We start from the raw sequence: 22,680 nt of genomic DNA on the forward strand, positions 1-22,680 counted from the left end.
AAATTCAGGATCTTAAATTTGCACCAGTTGGTTTTTGCACATTTTGTTGTGGCAGTATTTGTCTTTCCTCCAGTTTTTGGCAAACTCTTGGTATTTCTAGAATTAAGGCAAAAGTACATTATCTCCTCTCTATCTGCAGTTCACTTAAACATTTCATTAACTTCATAAGAATAGCTATACCGGGTCTGACCAATGGTCCATCTAACTCAGTATCATGCTTCCAACAGTGGCCATTCCAGGTCACAAGTACCTGGCAGAATCCCAGATAACAGCAAAATTCCATCATACTGATCCCAGGGCAAGAAGAGGCTTTTCCCATGTCTATCTCAATAGCAGATTATGAGCTTATCCTCCAAGAATTTGTCCAAACCAATTTTAAACCCCGATATGCTAACTGCTGTAACCATATCCTCTGGCAATGAGTTCCAGAGCTTAACTATTAATTGAGTGAAAAAATGTTTCCTCCTATTCGACTTAAAAGTATTATTACCATATAACTTAATTGAATGACTCCTAGTCTTTGTACTTTTTAGAGTAAAAATTGATTCACTTTTACCCATTCTACACCACTCAGGTTTTTGTAGATCTCAGCCATATCCCCCTTAGCCATCTCTTTTCCAAGCTGAAGAGACCTAAACTCAGTGGTGTGCTGGTAAATTTTTAACAACAGGCTCTCTCCCCAGTCCACCTCGGCGCCCCTCCGTCCACCAATGCGCCCCCCCCCCCATCTACCTCTGCGCCCCCCCGTCCACCACTGCGCCCCCCCCCCAAAATTGCAGAGCTGGCTATAGCCAGGGGGGGCAATGCATTACTCTCTCCAGGAAAAAAACAAATTTAAATGATCCCAGGTTCCAATCTAATTCATGTTTAAAATGGGATAAAATGCCATAAATAAGTAAATAAATATAAACTTTTAACGTTCAGCACCTGATTCTCAAAGTGGACATATTCCAAACACTATAATGAAAATAAAATTATTTTTTTCTACCTTTGTTGTCTGGTGACTTTGTTTCTCTGATCATGCTGGCCCAGTATCTGATTCTGCTGCTCTCTATCTGTTCCCTTGACTCCATTTCCAGGGCTTCCTTTCCATTTATTTCTTTTCTTTCCTCCTTTCTTCTTCATTTCTGGTCCTCCGCAGACTTGACTGTACAGTGGATCCAGCTTCTGCCTATTTTCTCCATCCATGTGCAGTTTCTCTCTTCACTTCCTTTTCCCTCATCTAATCTCCTTCCTCTATCTTCCCTCCATGTCCAGCATTTCTTCTCTCTCCCTTCCCTTCCCTCCCCTCCATCCATATCCAGAATTTCTCTTGCCCTCCCCTCCATCCATGTCATGAAACTCTCCTCTCTCCCCTGTCCCCCTCTATCCATCCATACCCAGCAATTCTCTTCTCTCCCCTGCCCCCCTACCCATCCATGCCCAGCAATTGTCTTCTCTCCTCTGCCCCCCTCTATCCATCCATGCCCAGCAATTGTTTTCTCTCCCCTGCCCCCCTCTACCCATCCATGCCCAGCATTTCTCCTCCCTCCCCTGCCCTCCCGCTCCCATCCATGTCCAACGATTTTCCGCCCTGCCCTCCCACTCCCATCCATGTCCAGCGATTCTCCTCCCTCCCCTGCCCTCCCGCTCCCATCCATGTCCAGCGATTCTCCTCCCTCCCCTCCCATCCATGTCCAGCGATTCTCCTCCCTCCCCTGCCCTCCCCTCCCGCTCCCAAACATGCCCAGCGATTGTCTTCGCCCCCACCGTCCCCTCCCGCTCCCATCCATATTTTTAAATACCTCCTCCATTGAAGTGCCGCGTTAAAGCCTTGCTGCCCGTCTCTAGCTTTCCCTCCCTGTTTGCTTCAGTTCATGAACTTCGTGCCCTTAGTCCCGCCTTCTGTGTTTTGGGCGGTCTGGAGTTTTTTTGTGAGTCGATCTTTGCATCCCACGTAGATTCCGTTGCAGTAATCTGCATGACTTAGGACCATTGATTGTATTAGGTTCGAAAAAATTCTCTCGGGAAGAAAGGCTTTAATCGTTTAAGTTTCCACATTGAGTAGAACATTTTCTTTATTACGGAGTTTACTTGGCTCTCAAGGGTAAGGTTTATGAAGTCTACTGCAGTGCCCCCTAGGGTGTCCAGTTGGTGTCCTGGCATGTCAGGGGGACCACTGCACTACAAATGCTGGCTCCTCCCACGACCAAATGGCTTGCATTTGGCCGTTTTTGACATGGACGTCTTTGGTTTTCAAAAATCGCCGAAAGTCAGAAACGTCCATGTCTAGGGACGACCAAATCTAGGGACGTCTCTGACTGTATTTTCAAAACGAAAGATAGATGTCCATCTTGTTTTGAAAATACGGGTTTCCCCGCCCCTGGATTTCGCTGTTTTGCAAGAACGTCCAAATCGCAACTTGGACATTTCTTTCGAAAATGCCCCTCCACATCTAACAGAGAAATGTTATACTCATTTGGCCACAGAAAAAAAATGCAGCCTCTAGACTTGATTATATCTTAGCCTACCAAAATTGGTTTTCTAGGATTCTGCAAGCTGATACTGAGAATCAGATGCTCTCAGATCAGTCCTTGGTATGGACTGAAGTTCAAGGTGTTGATGCTTTTGAACAATTTCCTCACTGGACATTTCCCAAATATTTATAGCAAGATGTATAATTCCAGAAATATATTTTGGAGTGGTAGGAACTATTTTGTTACCATAATGAAATACACAAGGATAAACCAATATTATTTTGGCAAACTGCTAAGGTGGTCCTTCGTGGTGATATACTTGCCTATAAGGAGACAGCAAGAGTTGAACCAACCTATTTTATGATTGGAATAAGATCTAGCAAGAGAACAGAGGTGTTATATTAGTTGTCCATGAAATCTAATAAGGACAGGCTACTTGCGGTACAGATAGCGTTAAGCACTAAGCTAAATAAGAGAGCAAGAAAACCTAATACTTATTATAAATTTAAATTGTATCATTATGGTAACAAAGCTAGTAAGCTTATGTCTAAACTGATTCATCCTTGGTTAGGAGTTACATTCAGAGATTCTGCCTTTGATTTTATTGGCCAACCTTGTACCATTTCTGTTTAAAAAATTTTTTTTTCAACAGCTTTATACTGAACAGGGCGCTGGACCACAGTCTCACAATTTCAATTTGGATAACCTAGGCTTACCACATCTCACAGAGAGGACTGCACAGGAAGACTGGCAAGGGGGGGGGGGGGCAGTGAAGTGCAGCAGAGTGTGTTTGGGGCTGTTGTACAAGCCACACCCAGCCAGGAGAGTTGGCAAAGTGGAAAAGAGGGGGGAAAAGGGTTTAAAAGTGTGAAAGCAAGTACCTTGGAAGCTGTTTCCTTTCGAAAGCACAGAGTGAGAGAAAGTGGCTTGTGGCTTCAGATTGAGCTACAAACAGCTGAGCACTGAAAGCTTGATTGAGCTGAGTCTCCATCTGAGAGTAATCAGCAGAAGCTGGTCAGAAGCAGAGAAAGCTTCCATGCAAAAGTGAAAATTGAGTTGCTGCTGACATTACAGCAGCCGGGGAATGCTGGTCCAGACTCCAGGAGTGGAGCTGGAACTGGAGCTGCTATTGAGAAGCTGGCTGTAGGGAACTGCAGCGCAAAGAAGCATATATTTGCAAGCTGTGCACACAGAAAAAGTATGGAAGATTGAACTGCTACCAAAGAATCTGCAGCTGGAAGTTCAGGAATCAATCACATTCTGTACTCTCAGAGCAGAGTCAGCACCTTGACTCCTCCCTTGAAAAAGCCGGAGGGCGAAATGGGTCCCCGTCGGGAGATGGGAGTCTTAAGACCGGGTGTGTGACAGCCAGACCTGTGTTTGAAGCGCAGACACCTAAAAGCTAAGTCATTGTATTTTCAATGTTTTGCTAAGAAGATTGTTGGATAACTTTGAATGATTATGAGCATGAAATAAAAAATCAATAACATAGGAAAATAAGAAACAATATAGATTTGATAAATAATAAAGGAAGAGAAGGTTTTTGGCATGTGATGAGCTAAAGTCCAAGTGTGCCTTGAGAAGATATTGATGACTAAGTTCATCCTGGCGCCTCGGCATTTTGAGACCTTTTCCTCCTAATTTTTATTTTGACTTTGTATTTTTGATCCTTCAACATACAAAAGGTGATTATCTACAGTTGGTTGTTGACATTATTAATATGAGGACTTGACATGTTTTTCAACAAAAATAACTAAGTAGATAATAACAGCCCTATGAAAGAATACATTAGTAAGAAAACCTCAAGTTTGTCCCTAAAGTGGACTTATCAGGTTTTTAAGCAACATCCTTCACTTGAGACAGAAGCACTGGCAGTAAAACGAGCATTGGAAGCATTTTGCTATTACTTGCTAGGATGCAGATTCAGACTAGCAACAGATCACCAACTACTCAAGTGGGTAACCTTAAATAAGGAGACCAATGCCACAGAAATAAGATGGTTCATAAATTTCCAACCCTTCAGTCACGAGATCAGACATAGGGCATGCAAGGAGTCATGGATCACCAGAATGACGATTATCTTTCCTGAAAGGTGTCTCTGGCAGAGACGGGCACTTAATCCAGGAAAGTCAAGGTGAGGGGGAAGGTTTGTGAAGGGATATACGGATGAGATCCTGGTCATCAGCCTAACTTACTTTAATAAGGACACAGCTGGTGAGTTAGAGATGGGGCACAGGCAGTGGCATAGACATGGGGAGCCTTGGGGGCTTAGGCCAAATCTGCAACACTTGTTAAATAGTAGGCAGGAATGCCAAAGCCCCCCCCCCCCCCCCCCCCCCCCCCCCCCACCTGCTAATTCCCTCCTCCTTGTGCTGCTATGGTAAAGTGAAAGTCAGTGGCATGCCTTCAACTGTCTGCCAGGACTTTGGAGGCACACCACTGACTTTCACTTTACTGCAGCAGCACGAGGAGGAGGGGAGTGTCTCAGTCAGCAAATGTCTTTAGCTGGTGGGGCTTCAGTATCCCTGTCAATAAAAGGTAATATTTTTAACATGTGGGGTGGAAATGCATTGCTCCCCCCAGTTCACCCCTGGGCCTCCTCTCCCAAAAAAATGGAGGGCTAGCTACACCCCTGGGCTCAGGGGATGAAGTCAACTAACTCAAGTCCAGTGAAGCCCAGATGATGAAAAAGCAGCTCCCTGTAGTAAGCTTGCATTGTGATATCTAATGGGCATTATGCTGCTGTAAAGGCCTGCAAAGGTAAGATGGACATATTTTTCTGTTTTGAACTAGTTGCACAGAAAGATTTCTTTCCTCTTTGAACCTGGTTTAGCTGATTTATCCAGAGATCTTCACTGGTAGCCCAGAGTTCAAGCACTCACCCTCGGTATCACAGAACTTCCAGTGACCCAGATTTCAATTTACGGATAATATAGTGATCATTTTGGGTAACTGGACTTTTAAAGTCACTGTGCTGAAAGGCTAAGGACAATTTAGTTGAAGACTACATGATTGCACAGACTCAGCTTATTTTTTTTTTTGTTACATTTGTACCCCGTGCTTTCCCACTCATGGCAGGCTCAATGCGGCTGTACAGAGGAGTCCCGTTTCTGATGTTTCTGTATCTTTTCAGCTTTGTAGTGGTTGTGAAAGCAATTCAACTCATTTCTTACAGGCTCCAGGAGACATGAGAGTACAATGCTTATATTCTGCCCAGTTGTGGTGTGAGCCCAAGCAGATGAGACTTAGAATGTGACAACGTTCAGGATTTGTTTTCTGCTGTACTATGGGCAGGAAAACAGTATGATGAAAAACATGATTTCACGATAATGTATTTGGAAAGCCTCGTTTAGCACCCGTTTGGCTGAGAGGAAAAAAAATGAGGAACTAAGGACAGTTTTGCATGCAGGAAGGCCATGTATATTCAGAATTTGCAGTACAATTGGAGCTCTGAGAGAGCTGTTCTGTCCCAGTGATTTGTAATGACATCACCCATTTGTGTGCCTGACTCAATCCTGCTTGTCAACAAAAAAAGAGGAAGTGTCAGCAAGACAGTGAGACCCAACAGCCCACATCTCAGCTTCAGCTGTGAAAGCCAAGAATGAGAGGTTGTGGCAGAAAGAGCCACAATAAGGGAAGTACAGATCTAGGTCACTGTGAAAACATGCTAGCCCCAAGCATGCAAGCCAATAGCAAAAATATACTGGAAATATTTCTATTCTTTAGAAATGGGCTGTTATTTATTGTGAGAAAGATGAACAGAAAGCCTAATGCCATAACAAAATGTGGAATGAGGAACAGCTTGATGCAACCCCAGCATGAATGAAGGTAGACAACACTAAGATGTTGAATTATTTGCTATATATCAGCCATGGAGCAGTTATTTCTAGGCCTTGACAACCAAAGCAACATGAGATCAGAGGACAGTTCAGGACAGACATGTAGTCTTCTATGATGTGTGGATTTTCTTTGTGTTGCAACTAAAGAAGTATTATGTACCAAAGATTCATTCCCATTGTGTGAGAAGTTGATGGGCTTTAGGGTCCACTGTCTATCCAGTAGGCTAAAATTTAGAAAATTTACTGCGGTCCCAGAAGAAATTTTTCTAGGTCTGCCCAAAAGGGGTTTTTGCCTATGATGAAGAGAAGACCAGTTGGTCTGTTTTAGCTCCGACAGATTGAGATTGGATCTGGGAGCTCTTTGAGGCTTTTCCCCATATACTATTGTAATTTTGTAATTTTGTATTGGGTGGAAGTTTTTGTATTTAGAATTTGTTCTTATCTCCACACCACCAAATATATTTATCCAGTAGGCTATCCAGTTATGGACTTGAACACAAGTATGTTGCAATGTTAAAACATCTTACCCATGTATATTTAGAAATGAGCATAAGGAGAAACAGCACAACAGCTAGTAAATCAGATTATCAAGAAGCTTGTCAGCCTAAGGTACAAAGATTGAAGAAATATGGGTGATAACCAATGGAGAATGATATGACATACCTAGGCATGATGAGAAATAATAAACTATCTATTCCCCATGAGACGCAAGCAAGATTGAGGAGGGAGTCACCATTGCTTTTTGGTCTGCCAGGGGCCTCATTTAGTATCATATGTACCCCCCCCCCCCCAAAAAAAAAAAAAAAAAATTCAAAAGCTACAAAAACTTCCAATCATTCAGTCATGCGATCAGACAGAACAGGCATGCATGCATCGGTAGCAGGAAAGCAAAAGAAAATCAGAAAAGATTTAAGGAAGGAATAAAAATAGAAGAAGAATGGAAAATATAGACCACTGTTCTTCAATGCAAGGCCCAAATGCCAATGGCAGTCCCCCTCAGAACTCAGACATCTAGGGTGTCCCCTATCGACCCCTCACAGGACATCATTCCAACATTCCCCTGATTTCCCCCCCCCCCCATATCTTCTAACCAGTTCCCAATCCACAACAGAAGATTACTTCCTTTCCCATGACTTTTTAATTTTCTCAGGAGTTTCTCATGAAGGACACAGTCAAATGCTTTTTGAAAATCTAGATACACCAAATGTTTATCGACATTAAAAAAAAATGTACCAAATTGGTAAGGCACGACCTCCCTTGTTGACTGTCCCATTAAATTGTGTTTATCTATATGTTCAGTATTTTTTTTTTTACAAGTTTCTACCTCTTTTTCCCACAAATTACGTCAGGCTCACTGGTCTGCAGTTTCTCAGATCATCCCTGAAACCCTTTTTAAAAGTAGACTTTACATTAGCCACCTTCCAATCTTCAAGTACTGTGGTCAATTTTAATAACAAGTTATATAGATTACCAATAGATCTGAAATCTCATTTTAGGTGTTTTTTTTTTTTTTTTTTGCAGTACTCTAGGGTGTATGTCATTTTGTCCAGGTTATTTGTTGCACATTAGCTAGTTGATTTCTCTTACTACATTACTGAGATTTGTTTCCATTCCTCTGTATCATCGACTCTCTTGCATCCTACTCAGTAAATACTGAATCAAATAATTCATATAGTCTCTCCACTTTGGCCTTGTCTTCCCTGCGTGCCCCTTTTACTTCTTGATGATCTAATCATCCATCTGACTTCCTCACAAATTCTGGGGAAGGCTTTCTGCTTCTAATATACCTGAAAAAGTACTATGAGTTTTTGCCTCTAAAGCAAGCTTCTTTTCAAATTCCCTTTTAGCATTCTTTATCAATGATTTCAGTCTAACTTGCCAGTGCTTATGATGCTTTCTGTCATCTTCATTCAGATCTTTTTTTCCATTTTTTGAAGGATGTTCTTTTCGCTCTAGTAGCCTCTTAACTCACCTTTTAACCTTACTTGCTGTTTGACCTTTTTATAAAGTGGAATACATCTGATCTGGGTTTCCAAGATTGTTTAAATATACCAAGTCCATTCCCAATTGAAATCCTAATCTTTGTTGCTGCTGCTTTTAAATCTTAAAGTAGCTCCCTCTCTTCTTGGTTCCTGAACCAGCTACTCCATGACACTGATACAATCAATACTTGGGTAAGTGAAATCACCCATTATTAAAGTGTTGTCAAATTTGTTATCTTCCCTGATTTCTGTTAACATTTCATTATCTGTTTATGTTGGACAGGTGGAGAGTAATACAGCCCTACCAGTATTCTCTTTCTCGTCACACCTGGAATTTTTATCTATAAGGATTCCTCATTGCTATCGGTGTCCTGCTGAATATTTATTCTGTTTGACTCAATTCTCTCATCCCATGGCTTTTCCTACCATCTCTATGCTGATGACTCCCAAATCTACCTTTCTACCCCTGATATCTCACCTTGCATCCAGACCAAAGTTTCAGCGTGCTTGTCTGACATTGCTGTCTGGATGTCTCAATGCCACCTGAAATTAAATATGACCAAAACCGAGCTTCTCATTTTCCCCCTCAAACCCACCTCCCCGCTCCCCCCGTTTTCTATTTCTGTTGATGGCTCTCTCATTCTCCCTGTCTCCTCAGCTCGAAACCTTGGGGTCATCTTTGACTCTTCTCTCTCCTTCTCTGCTCATATCCAGCAGATTGCCAAGACCTGTCGTTTCTTTCTTTACAACATCCGTAAAATCCGCTCCTTTCTTTCCGAGCACTCTACCAAAACCCTCATCCACACCCTTGTCACCTCTCGTTTAGACTACTGCAATCTGCTTCTTGCTGGCCTCCCACTTAATCACCTCTCCCCTCTCCAGTCGGTTCAAAACTCTGCTGCCCGTCTCATCTTCCGCCAGGGTCGCTTTACTCATACTACCCCTCTCCTCAAGACCCTTCACTGGCTACCTATCCGTTTTCGCATCCTGTTCAAACTTCTTCTACTAACCTATAAATGTACTCACTCTGCTGCTCCCCAGTATCTCTCCACACTCGTCCTTCCCTACACCCCTTCCCGTGCACTCTGCTCCATGGATAAATCCTTCTTATCTGTTCCCTTTTCCACTACTGCCAACTCCAGACTTCACGCCTTCTGTCTCGCTGCACCCTACGCCTGGAATAAACTTCCTGAGCCCCTACGTCTTGCTCCATCCTTGGCCACCTTTAAATCTAGACTGAAAGCCCACCTCTTAACATTGCTTTTGACTCGTAACCACTTGTAACCACTCGCCTCCTCCTACCCTCCTCTCTTCCTTCCCGTTCACATTAATTGATTTGATTTGCTTACTTTATTTATTTTTTGTCTATTAGATTGTAAGCTCTTTGACCAGGGACTGTCTTTCTTCTATGTTTGTGCAGCGCTGCGTACGCCTTGTAGTGCTATAGAAATGCTAAATAGTAGTAGTAGTAGTAACATATAGCGCCACCACCACCCCTCCAATTTGATCCACCCCCCATCATTACAATATAATTTGTACTCCTTCTACCAGGTCTCTGAGATACCTATTATATCTACTTCTTCATATTTTAAGGGCATTGTTTACTAAGGTGTGCTAGCATTTTTAGCACATTCTAAATGCTAGAGACACCTATATATTCCTATGGGTGTCTCTAGCATTAGCACGTACTAATTTTCTGCACACACTAAAAATGCTAGCACAGCTTAGTAGACAGGGTCCTAGGTTTCCAACATTTGTATATGGACATTTCAAAGTGTGTCATTTTTTTTATTTACAAGATTCTTAGCAGTTCATGGATAACATGCCATCTTTACTCTGCTCTTCTTTTAAAGGCAGCCATCTGGCCGAAGCATGGACCGTGTAGGGTCCCAATAAAACATTTTTGGTGCTCTTACTCTTTGTGGTTTTTACCTGGTCTATTTTGGTTGTCTTCCGCTCTCTTTGTTGTTTCATGTGTTTTTTGCGGGAGACTTGGACCTTCTTTTTGTTCGTTATTCCTTTAAAGGCACCTGGCTTGACTTCTGGTATGGTACCCAGATGCCATTATCGAATAGTTGCTCCTCACACCGCATTGGGGCATCTAGCTGTAGTTGCCCCTTTATAGAATTGCCATCCTTAAGTTTATTCGGTATATTTTATGCTTTTGTGTTTGATTCAAACTACAAACAAATGTTGTTTAGGGCAAATCACCTTGTCAGGGCCGTGCCTAGGGTCTCTGGCGCCCCCCTGCAGACTATCAGTTGGCGCCCCCCCCCCCCGTGAAAATGATCACGCCCCCCCCCATGAAAATGATCGCTCACCACTTGCCACACTGAAAGGAATTGTCAGCAATATTCTTAGAAACAAATTGCTATACATTGCAAAATAAGATAGCAGATGTAAATTCTCAAAGTGGACATAATCCATAAGCTAAAATGAAAATAAAATAATTTTTTTCTACCTTTGTTGTCTGGTGACTTTCTTTTTTCAATCATGCTGGTCCAGTATCTGATTCTGCTGCTATTTGTCCTCTTAACTCCATTTCCAGGGCTTCCTTTCCATTTATTTCTTTTCTTTTCTCCTTTCTTCTTCATTTCTTGCTCTATATCCATTTCCAGCAATTTCTCCTCTCTCCCTGGGTCCTGCCCTCCCATCCATGTCCATTCTTGTCCCTCTCTGCCCTTCCCTCCTCCATCCATAGCCAGCAATCCTCCTCTCTCCCCTCCCCTCCATTTCCAGCAATTTGTCCTCTCCCTGGGCCCCCATGTCCATCCTTGTCCCTCTCTGCCCTTCCCTCCTCCATCCATAGCCAGCAATCCTTGCCTCCTCTCTCCCCTCCCCTCCCCTCCATTTCCAGCAATTTGTCCTCTCCCTGGGCCCCCATGTCCATCCTTGTCCCTCTCTGCCCTTCCCTCCTCCATCCATAGCCAGCAATCCTCTCTCCCCTCCCCTTCCAGCAATTTGTCCTCTCCCTAGGCCCTGCCCTCTCATCGATGCCTCTCTGCCCTCCCATCCATGCCTCTCTGCCCTTCCCTCCGCACCCTGGGGCCTTTAAATCTTTTACTTCCGGTCGCAGCAGCGTCAGTGAAAGCGGAGCGCTGCCGACGTCTCCCTTCCCTTTGTGCTCTTGGTTCCCTCAGTGTCCGCCTTCTTCTGACGTCAGAAGAAGGAGGGACACTGAGGGAACCAACGAGTGCAAGGGAAGGGAGACGTCGGCAGCAGTGGCATAGCTAGGGTAGTTGACACCCGGGGCCGGTCATTTTTTAACACCCCCCCCCCCCCCCCAAATCCAGTACTAGGCATACCGAGAATACAAAACACTCACGACCTATAGAGCAATTTTACCATAAGCAGTCGTTTCTATGAGTCACACAAGGAAAAGGAAAGCATCTTAAGCACTACAGTGAGCACTAGAACATCAATTCACCTATTGTAAAACGAAACCAGACAAAATAGTACAGATCGTCGATCCTGCACAGTCAATGCCAACTGAAAGCCATGTCTTTTTCACAAACACAGATACACCCTAATCCACTATAGAATAAGTAATCATAAACTTTCTATTTAGACAAAAATTAAACTGAACCCCCGATGCCAGACTCTGCATACAATGCAACACCACAGAAACAGAAAATGTCTCCTAGTACTGTGCAAAATATAAAGACAGCAGATGTAAATTTGAAAAAACTAACAAATACCAATCACCACTTTACAAATTAACAAATAGAAATAAAACAAATACAGAAAATAAAATAATACCATTTTATTGGACTAATACATTTAGCTTCCAGAGGCCAAAATCTCCTTCCTCAGGTCAATACAGTATAGTGCTGTTACAGTATCCTATCCTGATCTGAGGAAGGGGGTTTTGTTCTCTGAAAGTTAAGTCAAAATGTATTAAAATTAGTCCAATAAAAAGATTACCTTATTTACATGTTCTATTTATAAACATTTATTAACACAGCTAAAATACTATATCCTAAAGCAAAATAATAAAAATATATATTTACAGTTTGTTGTCTTTGGTTTCTGCTTTCCTCATCTTCTTTTCACCGTCTTCCTTCCATCCAGCATCTGTCTTCGCTCTCTCTCTGCCATCCAGTGTCTGCCCTCTCTAATGTCCCTTCCATCCACATCTGCCCTCTATTTCTGCCCCTTCCATTCACCATCTGCCCCAGTCTGCCATCTCTCTCTCCCCCTTCCATCCACCATCTGCCCTCTCTCTCTCTTTTCCCTCTAGCATTTGCCCTCTATCTCTGCCCCCTTCCATCCACTGTCTGCTCTTTCACTCCCTTCTATCCACTGTCTGCCCTTTCTCTCTGCTCCTTCGATTCACCATTTGTCCTCTCTCTTTCCCCCTCCCATCCATTCAGGGTCTGCCCTCCCTCTCACTCCCCATTCCATCCAGGATCTATCCACCCTCTCTCACTGCCCCCTCTTTTCGGCTCCCAGTTCCCACCTGCGGCTGCCCCTAGTTCCAGATCCATTGATTCTCCCATCCACCCCTGCCCCAGGCATGACCCCATTCTCCCTCCTGCTCACTTTTCAGACCCCAGTTCCAGCTCCATGCCCCTTCTCCCATCTGTCTCCCACCCAGTCCCTTCTGCCCATCCGTCCCCCTCACCCCATCTGTCTCCCACCCAGTCCCTTCTGCCCATCCGGGTCCCCCTCACCCCATCTGTCTCCCACCCAGTCCCTTCTGCTATCCGAGTCCCCCCCACCTTCACCCCATCTGTCCCCCACCCTCACCCTGCCTCCTCTTCTCCCTGCCACTCGGTCTTTAAAAATAAATTGCCGAAGCGATAGCGAGCACAGCACCTTGTGTGCAAGTAAAAGAAGCGGATCCGATCATCTCATTGGGCCTTCCTTCACTGTCCCGCCCTAGAGGAAATAGGAAGTTGCGTCAGAGGAGGGCGGGACAGTGAGGGAAGGCCCAATGAGATGATCGGATCCGCTTCTTTTACTTGCACACGAGGTGCTGCGCTCGCTATCGCGTCGGCAATTTATTTTTAAAGGGCTGGTGCGGGGGAGGGGGTGCCAGGATGAAGAGCAGTGGGAGCGGCGGCACCCCCCTTTCTGGTGACACCTGGGGCGGACCGCCCCCACCGCCCGCCCTTGCTAAGCCACTGGTCGGCAGCGATTTCACTGACGCTGCTGCGACCAAAAGATTTAAAGGCCTCGGCGGCGTGGGGCGAAGGTAAACACCGCGGCGGCGCCCTCCAGAGGTGGGCGCCCCCCTGCGGCGCTTACCTCGCTTACCGCATCGGCACGGCCCTGCACCTTGTGCTGACACATTTTCCTCTTGTCCTCTTGAGATAATTTACTATTAAGAGATGTTTCTGGGGTGGGGGGGTGTTACGAAAGGCAGATGGGAAAGAAGACTAACTAGGTGTGTGGGGTGGGGGGGGAGTTAGGAAAGGTAGATAGGAAAGAAGACTAAACTAAGATTTATGGTTTATTTCAACTTTCTATACCACCTTTTTGAAAACATCACAGGGCAGTTCACAATCAAGTTCCAAATAATTAGAAATAAAATATGAAAAGGAACACCAAAAAGTCATAGGAAAGACCACACTCAGATTTTAAGAAAAAAATAACCCACATAGAAGTGGATCAGTGGATTCTTAGGAATCACTAAGGAGCCCTTTTACAAATGCCCGGCTAGTGAGTGAGTCGGGTGGTAATTCTGAATACGGAATGTGCAAATTTCACGGTAGAAAATAATTTTCTATTTTCTACAGCGGGCCAACAGGAGTTGGCGCGTGCTGCATGCTTACATGGGTAGCATGTGAGAACTTACCGCTAGGTCAACGGGTTGCAGAAAAGACTCAGGCCGAAAATGGATGTGCGCTGGTTTCAATTTTAGTGCACGTCCAATTTTCGACCCCTTAAAAAAGGTCCTTTCTTCCTGGACACAGTAAAAAAAAAGGCCCAGCGCATGCCCAAAAGACACGCTTGCACTACTGCAGGCCACTTTTTACCACAGCTTAGTAAAAGGACCCCTAAATGCCTTTTGGAAAAGACATGTCTTAAGGATGTTATGAAATTTTAGATAAGAAAGTTCCAACCGCACATAAGTTGGTAGAACATTCCACAGGGATGGGGCTAAGCCAGTGGTTCACAAACCTGGTCCTGGAGGCACCCCAGCCAGTCAGGTTTTCAGGATAACCACAATGAATATTCATAAGAGAGATTTGCATGCACTGCCTCCACTGCATGCAAATCTATCTCATGAATTTTCATTGTGAATATCTTGAAAACCTGACTGGCTGGGGTGCCTCCAGGACCAGGTTAGGGAACCATTGGGCTAAGCAGAAGAAAGCACCATGTCTGGTCAAAGAAAATAGTCCTAGGTGAAGGAATGTGATGAGGGTCATTCAAACATCAAAGAAGTCTTGGAGGGGCACAAGAAGTAATAAGGATTGCCAAATAGGAAGGGGTACCAGCATGAAGAGCTTTAAAGGTGAGGGTCAAGATTTTAAGCTGGATAAGGAAGGCTATAGGGAGCCAATGATAAAGAACAAAAAGAGGTGTTATTTGCTCAAACGCCTCAGAAAACAAGGTTTGTCTGACCTTTCCTGTTTATTTATCTTTGCTTTTAGGCAAATGCTTCCTATATAATCTTTGATGATAAAACACAATAATTTGCCAGCCCAACAGCATAGCTTAGAACAGAAAATACCCTTTCTAATGAAAGGAGTTGAGAACCACAATAAATATACTAAGGCAAAAACAATTTTATACTTGACAAGCTATACAATTTCTACTTTTTACTGTTCTAGGTTTCTAACAAAGCTACACTAAGGCAAAATAATAAATATTTAGTAGCTATTTATTTATTTAAAATTTTACCTATCTAGGGATCTAACAATTAAATTTAAACTAAGGAAAAAGAATGTTAGACTGCTTAAACAAGCTACTATTTAATGTTTTATTTGTTTAATTAAATTAAAACAGGATTTTAACAATAATCTTACAAATCTCTCACAAAGTAATATTTACTTACCCAGTGAGGCTTCTTTTCTCAGGTTCTGTGTTGGCATCATGGTACAATGCAAATGGCCTCCTTTGTGTGATCATCCTCGCAGCAAGCCAAAATTGTGCTCCCAAAAGGTTCCAGAGGTCTTTTCTGGAGAGTTAGTGCAATGCATCTGGCCAGTGCCGTAGCAAGGGCAGCTGCCACCCGGGGCGTTTCGCTGCTGCGCACCCCCCCCCCCCCGGGTGCAGCACGACCCCCCCGGCACACATTCTTACCTAGTGGCGTAGGAAGGGGAGGGGGGCGGAAGGGCCGGTCCGCATCGAGTGCACGCCGCTGGGAGCTGCGTCGGCTCCGCTGGTTCCCTGTTCTGGGGCAGAGGAAGCAGGGAACCAGCGGAGCTGACACCACCCCAGCGGCGTGCACCCGGGGCGGACCGCCCCTCCCGCCCCCCCCCTTCCTACGCCACTGCATCTGGCTTGGTTTGTGTACTGTGCTCAGATGCCACATGGTAAGAGCCTATTCTATAACATTTGGGAGTCCAAATTCTGTTATAGAATACTAGTGTAACCCTGCATCTTTGTGCCTTATATTTCTGTGCCTGCAGTTACACCAACCATAGACCTGGTGTACTACTCAGGGGCGTAGCCAGACTTCCGTGGGAGGGGGGTCCAGAGCCCGAGGGGAGGGGGCACATTTTAGCCCTCCCCCTGGCGCCGCCCCCCCCGCCGCCATTGCTGCCGACCCCCCTCCCACCGCGAACCCTCCCCCGCCTACCTTCGCTTTTGCTGGCGGGGGACCCCACTCCCCGCCAGCCGATGTCCTCTCTGTCCTGCTCCTGTTGCATGCATTGATGACGTCCTGCACGTGCAGGGTATCAGCAATGCATGCAACAGGCGCAGGAGGGAGAGGACGTCGGCTCGCGGGGAGTGGGGTCCCTCGCCAGCAAAAGGGAAGGTAGGCGGGGCGGGTTCGCCGGGAGGGGGGGTCCAGGCTGCAATCTACGGGGGCCCAGGCCCCCTCAGGCCCCACGTAGCTACGCCACTGGTACTACTACTGCTACTTATCATTTCTATAGTGCTACTAGAGGTACGCAGTGCTGTACACTGAACATGTAAGAGACACTCCTTGCTCGATAGAGCTTACAATCTAATCAAGACAGACAAACAGGATAAATAAGGTTTAAGGGAATTACTTAAGGTGGGAATTATAAAACAGACATGGGTAATGAACAAGTAAATAGGAGTTAAAAGCAGCCTCAAAAACGTGGGCTTTTAGCCCAGATTTGAAGATGGTCAGAGCCAGAGCTTGACGTACTGATTCAAGGAGTCTATTCCATGTGTATGGTGCAGCATGATAAAAGGAACAGAGTCTGGAGTTGGAGGAGGAGGAAAAGGGTACAGATAAGAGAGAGATTTATCCGATGGAGTTCCCAGGGAGGAGTGTAGGGAGAGATAAGAGTGGAGAAGTACTGAGGAGCTGCAGAGTGAATGCATTTGTAAGTCAATAAGAGGAGTTTGAATTGTATGCAGAAATGGATAGGGAGCCAATGAAGTGACTTGAGGAGAGGGCTAATAGGAGCACAGCGACAGTGGCGGAAAATAAGTCGTGCAGCAGAGTTTTGAACAGATTGAAGGGGAGAGAGATGGCTTAGTAGGAGACCTGTGAAAAAGAAGTTGCAGTAGTCTAAATAAAATATGAGTGTGGATAAGGGTTTTGGTAGTGTGCTCAGAAAGGAAGGGATGAATTTTGGTGATGTTATGGAGAAAGAAACAGGTTTTAGTGGTTGGACATGTGCAGAGAAAGCGAGAGAGGAGTCAAAGATGACTCCAAGGTTACGAGCTGATGAGAGTGTTAGCCACAGTGATAGAGAATATGGGATGAGGAAAAGTGAATTTAAGGGGAAAGACAAAAAGCTCAGTCTTGGCCATGTTTAGTTTCAGATGGTGGCGAGACATCCAGGCAGCAATGTCAGACAGGCAGGCTGAGACTTGGACCTGTATACCTGCTGAAATTTCTAGTGTGGAGAGGTAGATCTGGGAGTCATCAGCATAAAGGTGATACTGAAAACCATGGGAGGAGATCAGAGCACCAAGGAAAGAAGTATAGATGGAGAAGAGGTACACCAACTGACAGAGGGACAGAAGAGGAGGAGGATCCACCAGAGCTTACATTAAAAGTGCAGAACAGAGGCCCAGATGCACTAAACTTTAACGACCCTCTAACGACCCTGTAACGATGAAATTTTGAACCGTCGCATGCACTAAAGGGCATTTTCCGACGACGCTAGCAGCTAACGAAAACGGAATGCAAACGAGTCACTTCCAATTCAAACGTGAAGAATTTGCAATGCACTAACCATACCGACGATTATAACGAATCACTTACCGTCTGAAATTTAACGTGAGCTCAGACCTGTCGTTAAGGCCTGAGCTGTCATCTCCCTGCTTCCCCCTGCACCTTAAATTCCATGCTGGCATGTTGAAAAACAAAATAAAAAACACAAAACGTGGCTCCCGGCTTCCCTCTGCATAAAAAACAAATGGAAAGAAAATAAAATAAAAAAAGGGAGGGGGCAAAGGCGCTCGTCAAGAGCGTCCTTCACGGACGTCCTTGCCCCCGCCCCGCCTCACCCGAGTTTGCCACTGCTCCCCGCTTCCCCCCTGCATCAAAACCAAATTCAAAATAAAAATAAAAAACTTTTAAGCCCAGATTTTAGAAACTTTAATGCTGCCCCGGCACCCCTCCCTTCCTCTGTTTCCCAGCTCCGCCTCCCGCCATTCTCCGCCCCCGTGCGCCACCCCCTGAGATCGTCGCCTCCGCTCCCCCCCTCCACCGGGCCCCCCCTCCTTCCTACTGGGCCCGCGCAGCGCCTCTCACCTCTCTGTAAAGGTGCTGCACGGGCAAGAAGAACAGCACAGCTGATGCCTCTTCCAGTCTTCGCGTCTCTCCTTCACTCCTGGGCCCGCCCCCGTCTGACGTAAGGGTTAAGGGGCGGGGGCAAGGACGTTCGTGAAGGACGCTCCTGATGAGCGCCTTTGCCCCCTCCCGAAACACACGTGTTTGTGTTTTGGGGTTTTTTTTGGTAGTGTTGACATTTGTGGCATGCGCAGAGCAGCCAGCATAACGCTTGGCTGCTCTGCGCATGCTTAGGGGCCAATTACGGACGGGGATTACACAGGTTTGATGTATTGTACTTTACAGTACCGCACCGAACTTGTGAGACTTGTTTTTTTGGTTCATTCTTCGTTTTTTAAAATTAGTTAGGGACTTTAACGTTTTAGATTTTTTAACGTTTGGTTGATGCATCTGGGCCAGAGTCCTGAAATCCAAGTGAGACCAGCGTATCAAGGAGTAGGTGGTGATCAACAGTGTCAAAAGCAGCAGATAGATCGAGAAGGATGAGGAAATAAGAGAGAATTTTGGACCTGGCCAGAAACAGATCACTGGAGACTTTGGCAAGGGCAATTTCAGTTGAATGTAGAGGGCAAAATCCAGACTGAAGTGGATCAAGAATAGCTTGAGAAGAAAGAAAGGTCAAGACAATGGCGATGAACAGCATTGTTCAACTATCTTGGATAGGAAGGGGAAAAGGGTGATAGTTAAAGGGCAGGTAAGGTCCAATGAATGTTTTTTTGAGGAGTGGTATATCAATGGCATGCTTGAAGGCAACAGGAACAGCTGCAGTAGAAAGTGAAAGATTGAGGATATGACAGTAGGAGAGATAGTGCTGAGTAGATGGGCAGGTATAGGATCAGAGGAACAGGTAGTCAGTTTGGAGGAGGAAAGAAAATGTGCAATGATTTCAGAAAGGAAGAAAAGGAGGCAGGGGTTGAAGGAAGGTTGACAGAATGGACTGGGAATAGGAGAGGTGGAAGTGATTTGGTTGAGAACTCAAAGTTAATCTTGTGAACCTTATCATGAAACTGTGGGCACCTAAAAGCGGCAAAAGCATGTGTAACTGTACTGTAATGTGTAACTAGGAATGCTACCCATATCCTGCCCATGCTCCACCCGCATGCATGCCCCTTCTTGCAACTGTGTGCTATAGAACTTATAGTACATATGCTCTTATAGAACAGCACTTAGGGAGCTTGCATGTGTAAATGCTACTTTTCTCTGCATTTGCGCATGCAAAGGGGAGGGGAATAGCTGTGAGTACCTAGTTACCCTTTGGTTGTTTATGTCTACACTAGTAAAAAAGCCCCGTTTCTGATGCAAATGAAACGGGGGCTAGCAAGGTTTTCTTCAGAGTGTGCATGTGGGAGAGTGTGTCCCTGCCCTCTGCCCTCTCTCCCTCCCCCCTCCCAGTCCAGTCCTTCAGTGTTAAGTTTCCTGCTGTTCTGTGTTTGTGTTACAGAGAGAGAGTGAGGGCATCTCTCTCCCCTCCCCCCTCTGAGTCCTTCACTATTACAGAGAGAGGGATTTCCTGCTGTGCTGTTTTCCTTCACTCATGGGGAAACCGGATATCTCTGGCGCTTCACACTTCCGGCTGGAGGCTTCATAGAACGTTGGTGGTGCCTTTTATATATATAGATTGTTGCAGAGATTTGGGTGCAGAAAGAAGGTATAAGAACCCACAAGCTTGCATCTGAGTAAATGGGATTTACTCGGACCCCTTCTCATTAAGAAGAAGTTCAAGACAGGGATAAACACTGTCATTGCTCTTATTTTCCTTGACTATGAAACTTCTAGTGGAGAGGGTTAGAAGCTGTGGGGATATCAAAGCGGGAGCTTGGTTTTAAAATAGCATTAGGAATGGTAAGTCAAATGCAAAGTGTTGATAAGGAAGGCAAAGAGAGACTTTGAAAAAAAAAATTGCATTGGAGGCAAACACACACAGTAAAAACTTTTTAGGTATATTAGAAGCAAGAAGCCGGCAAAAGAACAAAATTTCAGAGCATATTCATAAGCATGGATTAATGAGACAAACAGGGGCATAATCGAACGGGGGGGCGCCCAAGTTTTCATGAGGGCGTCCTCGCAGGATGGCCCCGGGGCGGGGCAACCCATTTTATCGAAACAAGATGGGCGTCCATCTTTCGTTTCGATAATACGGTTGGGGATGCCCAAATCAGCAAATTTAGGTCCACCTTAGAGATGGTTGTCCTTAGGTTGTTTTTGAGATGGTCGTCCCTGGTTGTCAGCGATAATGGAAACCGAGGACACCCATCTCAAAAACGACCAACTCCAAGCCATTTGGTCATGGGAGGAGCCAGCATTCACAGTGCACTGGTCCCCCTGACATGCCAGGACACCAACCAGGCACCCTAGGGGGCACTGCAGTGGACTTCACAAATTGCTCCCAGCTGCATAGCTCCCTTACCTTCGGTGCTGAGCCCCCCAACCTCCCCAAAAAAAACCACTCCCCACAACTGTACACCACTACCATAGCCCTTATGGGTGAAGAGGGGCACCTACATGTGGGTACAGTGGGTTTTGGGGGGGGGGGTTTGGAGGGCTCAATATTGACCACCACAAGTGTAATAGGTGGGGGGGATGGGCCTGGGTCCTCCTGCCTGAAGTGCACTGCACCCATTAAAAACTGCTCCAGGGACCTGCATACTGCTGTCATGGAGCTGGGTATGACATTTGAGGCTGGCACAGAGGCTGTAAAAAATGTTTTAAAAGTTTTTTTTAAGGGTGGGAGGGGGTTGGTGACCACTGGGGGAGTAAGGGGAGGTCATCCCCGATTCCCTCCGGTGGTCATCTAGTTAGTTCGGGCACCTTTTCGAGGCTTGGTCATGAAAAAAAATGGACCAAGTCGGCCAAATGCTCGTCAGGGACGTCCTTCTTTTTTCCATTATCGGCTGAGGACGCCCATCTCTTAATCATGCCCCAGTCCTGCCTTTGGTACGGTGCCGACACACCCCCGTGAACTTTGGTCGTCCCCACGACTGAAAATAGTTGAGGATGCCCAAAATTGGCTTTCGATTATGTCGATTTGGGCGACCTTGAGAGAAGGACACCCATCTCCCGATTTGTGTTGGAAGATGGGCGCCCTTCTCTTTCGAAAATTCACCTGTATGCCAACATGGATTTAGTGACGGGAAATCTTGTCTTACCAATCTACTTCATTTCTTTGAAGGGGTTAACAAACATGTGGATAAAAGTGAGCCAGTTGATATTGTGTATCTGGATTTTCAAAAGGCATTTGACAAAGTACCTCAAGAAAGACTCCAGAGGAAATTGGAGAGAGTCATGAGATAGGAGGCAGTGTTATATTGTGCATTAAAAGCTGGTTAAAAGATAGAAAACAGAGAGTAGGGTTAAATGGTCAGAATTATCAATGGAGAAGGGTAGATAGTGGGGTTTCCCAGGAGTCTGTGCTGGGACCACTGCTTTTTAACATATTTATAAAATGATCTAGAAATGGGAATAACTAGTGAAGTAAATTACACTTACTGACAACACAAAATTATTTGTTAAATTGCAAGAGGATTGTGAAAAATTACAAGAGGACCTTATGAGACTGGGAGACTGAGCATCTAAATGGCAGATGATGCTTAATGTGAGGAAGTGCAAAGTGATGCATGTGGGAAAGAGGAACCCAAACGATCAGTGTGCAGTGGCGGCTAAGAAAACAAATAGAATGTTAGGCCTTATTAGGAAAGGAATGGAAAACAAAAATGGTGTGACCGCACCTTGAATACGGTGTGCAATTCTAGTCACCACATCTCAATAAAGATATAGTGGAATTAGAAAAGGTACAGAGAAGGGTGATGCAAATGATAAAGGGGATGGGACTACTTCCCTATGAGGAAAGGCTAAAGTGGCTAGAGCTTTTCAGCTTGGAGAAAAATGCCTGAGGAGAGATATGATAGAGGTCTATAAAATAATACGTGGAGTGGAATAGGAAGACAAGAATCACTTGTTTACTCTTTCCAAAAAATACTAGGACTAGGGGGAACGCAATGAAGCTACAAAGTAGTAAATTTAAAACAAATCAGAGAAAATATTTCTTCACTCAACGTGTAATTAAACTCTGGAATTCCATGCTAGAGAATGTGGTAAAAGCAGTTAGTCTAGCAGGGTTTAAAAAACATTTGGATAAAAGAAATGTCCACAAGCCATTATTAAGATGTAATTGGGGAAAATCCACTGCTTATTTTTAGGATAAGCAGCATAAAATGTATTGTACTGTTTTGGGATCTTGTCAGGTACTTGTAACCTGGATTGGCCACTGTTGGAAACAGGATGCTGGGCTTGATGGACTTTCGGTCTGGCGCAGTATGCCAATGCTTATGTTCTTATGACCCTTCCATACCCTTGCTTGTCTGTGCTGGTGCAAGTGGCAGATCTACAGAAGTTTTCCCAGGTGCTGAACCAAATTATGTTTCATCAACTTTTATCTTTTCAACAACAATGCAACATCTGTAGGACATATAACCACTTAGGAAACATTATCCTTTTATATAATGCTACTT

This window comes from Microcaecilia unicolor, chromosome 5 (genome assembly GCF_901765095.1).
Source record: "Microcaecilia unicolor chromosome 5, aMicUni1.1, whole genome shotgun sequence".
Classification (NCBI taxonomy): Eukaryota; Metazoa; Chordata; class Amphibia; order Gymnophiona; family Siphonopidae; genus Microcaecilia; species Microcaecilia unicolor.